Genomic DNA, 6,000 nt, shown 5'->3' with positions numbered 1-6,000 from the left:
AAACTTTTGTATGAAAATAGTTATTCACACACACACACATATATATATATAGAGAGAGATCTCCAATACCTTTTTTATTGCTCATGAATATGCAGTACATATAAACTGTCAGTTAGATATACCTTTTGTAAAATATGTTAGGAAGAATATAGACAAAGCAGTGGCTTGTTGGAATCAAATAGAAGAATCAATATGAATTACCAAAGCAAAGGAAAGTCAGACATGTATCAGATAGTACATGTAGATATTTATATGTAAGATTCATCTAACTAAAAGTTTAAAATGTACATGTATGAGTTGCCTCTGGAAATTTCTGTAAAGCTGCAGATCCCAAGGCAAGAAACATCATTAATTATTGAACAATCAAGAGGAGAGTTTGGAGAACCTATCCAAGTGATTTATTTTGCTTACAACTAAAATTAAGTCCAAAATAATACAAAAGACTCATAATATGAAATATTAATGTATGAAGATAAGTTACATATGCATATTGCAGAAATTACAGCAAGTTTGACACTGTAAAAGATATAGAACCTAGTTGTACATCAATTTAATGAACTGTGTTTATGGATCTTGCTAAATTTTGAAGAGGCAGGAACACAGTTTAAAAGTAAAACTACATGGAGCAATACAGAATCAACAGCTACCAACACATCATGAAGGAGATGCATATGTGTATCAACAAGCACATGTAATACAGCTTCCCAAATAAAATTTTTAACACTAATTCATACTAATTTTTTTGAAAATGATGCATTTCAATACATAGGGGGATGATCTTACAAATTGATGGGCATGCTAAAACACAGATTCCACATGAGTATCTTAACATATTAGTTAACAGTAAACATGTATATATTGGTGATTGAGAATAAAAGGAAAACATGATGATCCTAAATTACTGATTGAATTGCATTCAACTTGCGGGGTGCATACACTGTGTTGTTAATGGAACAAATAAGAAATTCACAGAAGAAGGAGACGTATTTGGAAGTTCCTGATGGAGCTAATTTTGAAATGGTAAAGCGAATGGTTCATGGTCAAACGATAGTATACAAATGTTTTCATAATAATTTTAAAAATAAGTTCTTCAGAATTGAACAGAATGAACCAACAACTATATCACTAGATTTATAATCAACAAGTTTGGCTACCCACTTAGAAAAGTTATTAGGAACAAAGCACTTGTCGAATAGAAAGACAGAATCAAGTCCATATTTTTCAATGACCTTCCTCTGATTAGGAGTCAATTTGTTGATGACCTTAGAGAATGCAGTAACAGAAAAACGAGTGAAGGCATATCTTGATTTCTTGACAGACTTTTGCTTGTTGATCTACTATCGAGAAGAATGAACTAAATTAGGATCTAAATGTGTCAAATAATATAAGTGACATGTAAGGATGGAAATTATGTTAATGCTACATACCTCATTGGTCAATCTCCTCTTCATTTTATTTTTCAACAGCTTGATTTTCTTGTACTGACGATTTTGATAGCGGCATGGATATATTACACCAGCATGAATATATTGCATAGCCACATAATCAATTGGTCAACAATTGCTATGAAAGAATGTAATCACCATGAAGATAAATAGGAACAATAGAAAAACATGTAGTAAACCAAAGATACATTGATGAACTAGTAATGTTGAAAAAATAACAATAGACAACTTACATCAGAATGGTTACATTCATCACCAGAATCATGGCCACCATATATCTCAATATCTTCAGCTTTAGAAAAGGTTTCTTCAAACATATGGGTATCAACATCTTTGTCAAATTCACTATGGATAAAATCACCTATATCTCTATGTCTCTTACGAGCTATCTGTCGGGGATAGATCCTCAGTACCCGTGACGAAGGAAGAAGACGGTATCCTACTAGGATTCCTCTGTAATCCTACTAGGACTCGTACCATGTAATGCTACTAGGACTCCTTCTTGTAACAGACTAGTTATCCTGTCTCCTGAAGTATATAAATGAGGGCAGGGGTACCTAGAGGAAGAGAACCCTCATAACCACCAAGAGGTTCAACATCAAACAACACCCAAGCGAAGGGTGCAATATACAACACCCCAAACAAGACATAGGGTATTACGCTACTATGGTGGCCCGAACCTGTATAAATCCGTGTCTTGTGTCCTCGCTTCTATCTTCGAGTTCCAGGTCCAACAATCCCCCACCAACCAATCTACTACCTCGGATACCCACTTGGTAGGTTGTCGGGTATAAAACACCAACACTATCTGAATAACAGAACATAATTAAGCATCTAATCAGCTATACTACACGGTAGCAACAATTCATACACAACATTGCAACCTAGCATGTAAATTTAGATAGAAATACTGGTATATAACACATGAATTTTTAATGCTCCACTACTCAGATCAGGAGGAACGTAGGATAAGGAATCCAAATGGAATATACCACATACAACAAATACATTAGATCAATACAATGAGGAATACCACTTAATCGTCAGCAACTCACTGCCTAACAGAACTGTGAAATCACTTATCAAGATAGAGGCAAGCAGAGCAAAACAAGAGTTCAACTATGAAATTGAGATCAAAATGGTGAGAGTTGGATTGGCAACAGGGGACAACGAAACAAGCAATCATACTAAGGACAGGCATGGGATTCATAATTCCAAAAGCTCAACGATAAGGGGAACAAAATCATCAACCTCAGACAACTTGAATCCTCTATGGGAACATAACCTAGAAAACAAACCCTAGAATGAAATTCTAGCAGAGATTTAAAATAGAGTACAACACAGGAAGCAATCATACTAAGGATAGGCAGGGGATTAGTATTTCCACATAATTAACCTAAAATCGAGGGCAAAATGAACCAAATTGGGTGGATAACAGAGTGGGAAATCAAAATTAATCAACACACATCAACAAATCAGCGATTCATCCAAATCTCACATAAAATAAAACAAGAGGATCGATTGAGAGCAAGCAAAGGGGCCGAATCGCCTCACCTCGAGGGCTCGCCTAGTAAGCGCAAGAGCAAACAGAAATGGAAGATGGGGAAGCAGAGAAATGAGATGCTGTCAACAGAATAGACAACGGGAAGAAATAAAAGGGTGTGGTTCCCAAAATGAAACAGGATACGCTACCATGTGAAGGAACATAGAACTGAACGCAATCGAGAAACATTAATTATATAAAAAGCTTACACCTTAACTCCATATAAATGACAGTATAATCACCATAGTTAAGATTAGTAATGACTAACGATGAACCATAATCATATTATATTACTAACTAAATGAGATGTCTTCATTTTCTCATTGTTGCCAAGTAGCCTCTGTGCATATTAGCTTGTTCTCTATAGACAAGTGTCGAGTTCTTATCATTAAAGAGTAAAGACCAATCTCTACGACTCACCCCAAAGACACAGATGCATCTAGATATAGATGCGCAAATGAGAGTAACAAAGGATCATACTGACTCAAAATAATCTATGGACTCCAAAATTTCTGATATTATAGGACCTAGTGAAACAACACAAATGCAAATGCCAAATTAAAAATCTAAAATAATGGCCCAAAATATGTCATTATCATCACTGGAAGAGGAATGGTGAGAGCAAATTTACTGAAATGGGACATTAAGATTGAAATAATAAAATTAATGTTACGTTAAAAATAGATGTTGATAAAACACATAGAAGTAGACACTGGATAAAGCGTTAGATGTGAACCTAGATAAGGACATCAGCAACACCTCCTGACTACTAATAAGTTGCCAATGCTGGACTGAAACATGACATGAACCTGCAAGTAACAGTCCATTTATGGACACACAAGTATGGAACCCAAATACAATATAACCGGATAAGATACTATGAAAGTGAAGATACAGAAACATAACAAGAAGAAATGTCCATCTTCCAGCCCTCCTTTGTTCTAAAGTTTATGTAGTCGATGCAAGTGATATTATAAAGGTATACCATTCTCACTTCCTATTTTTTCTTTCAATGAGATTGCCAATCTACAGATTGTATCTTCCTGAGCTATAGTAGTTTTCTGCTACAAAGATATATCAATTTGTGAAATTGGAGAATTGAATACTAGAAATCAAATTGACGTGTACATTAAAGCAGGCAACACAATAGTACGCATAACAATTATAGAAGAAATCCATGCACATCCAACTGAATAAGATCAAATCGGAAACCAATCCTGACTAATGCAACTACAACACAAAAGAATTATGCAGCATACAAACTATCGAGGCAACTGAGAACAGTTGGAGTGCACGCAAAATCAGAGGTCCCCGATATCTCCATACCTCTCAGATGGCCCTGTGCGAGCTGCTAGGTTTCTCAGTCGCTACTGCCACAACGTCGTCAATCCGGTGAAGGTGCACGGGGCCTGCGGCAGTGTGTAATGGCCTTAGGGACAAGGGACAGGAAGCTCACCACCGCTAGAGATCGGCACCGCAATGGCGGAGGAGGAGGGAGGAGAAATAGGTTAGAAGACACGTTCAGCATATCCAACAAATCATTCATATGCAAATAAATATCCAACAAACTTATCACTATTCAACAGAGAAACGAGAAGGAAGAATTGGAACATATCACATAATCGCCCCACCTGGACAAGCTCGGGGAAGACGATGCCAAAATGGTGGATTGGTAGGCGGAGCCGTCAAGCTTGGGAGGAGGAGAATGGCGAGCGGAGACGATGACCTTAATTCAAAAAATCCGGGTGCCGACAAGCGGGGCCCGCATGCCAACAGAAAAAAGAAAAACGACTCAAATCATCGGACAACGCACAAGCTATTAGAAGAACAGATTGGACGGATACCAAATTGAGTGACAAATAGGTCCAAATCACTTAGGTGAGCTTTAGTTTTTCCTTACTATAAGACTAGGGAAAGGTGCTCTTTACGTTAGGATGGAAAGATGAGGCTGATGCATGCACTAGAGAGCATCTGGTCACCATACCGCGCCATCATGCGTTGACCCTACCATGTTTACGACGATCCAGGTTCTTTGCAGATTTAATCACCTAACCGTGTGTCCTTTCGTCATCGATTGTCTCAGTCTTTCAGATCCACCCTTTGCTGGTCCCGTTCGAATTGCACGAGTCGAAAGTTGGGAATGCGAGTATAAATAATATCTCTGCGTGGCGCCGGCCGTGTGCATCCTCCGATCTTGTCCCGCGACGCGGTCTCCCGGGTGGCCGGCCGCCGTGGTTCCCGCCGCAACACGCACGCGCGAGTAGCGAGCACCCCGCACCAAAGCGTCGTTTGTTACCATTCTTCATTCGTAGGCAACGACGCTCCTCTCGTGCACTATTCGGAGATTTCGGAATAAAGCAACAGGCCAAGAACGCATGCGAGTAATTTTTTTTTCAGATTTAACAACTGAGGATGAGATTTGCAGCCTGTAGAGTCTCTAAACCGCGACGTCTCTCGATCGAACGAACGAACGGAGTAGTAGTGTACTCTTGTATCAAAATATATGTTCTTATTGATTTTTTCGTGCAGTGTTTGACCATTCGTCTTATTTCAAAATTTATTGTAAATGTAAAAAAGAATAAGTCATATTTAATTAAAATATTATAATAGTAAAGTAAACCACGAATAAAATCAATGGTACTTACATCATTTGAATGGTCAAAGTTGTAACAAAAATTAACAACGACAATATTTTGATACTTGAGCATGACGCGTATGGCGTTCGCGTCTGGTCGTCCAATGACAGCTGGCTACTAGAACTCTCCAGGTCCATCCGTTCCTCGCAGACAGGGTCAAACGGCCGGATGCCCGGATGCATTCATGCATGCATATGCATGGTTGACGGTTCATGCATGTGCGCGCAAGCATGCATACATGCACCTCAGGGAAAATTGCACAATCACTGGGCCTTCTCATCTCTGCAGACTGCGGCGTGTCAATGCCCTTGCAGAGCGTGCAAAAAGGTCACTTGCACATGCAGGGCATGGCCATCAAGTTTCGTCAGTGGTGTGC

This window comes from Setaria viridis, chromosome 1 (genome assembly GCF_005286985.2).
Source record: "Setaria viridis chromosome 1, Setaria_viridis_v4.0, whole genome shotgun sequence".
Lineage (NCBI taxonomy): Eukaryota > Viridiplantae > Streptophyta > Magnoliopsida > Poales > Poaceae > Setaria > Setaria viridis.
The sequence above is the reverse complement of the archived record's forward strand: the minus strand, read 5'-3'. Positions refer to the sequence as shown.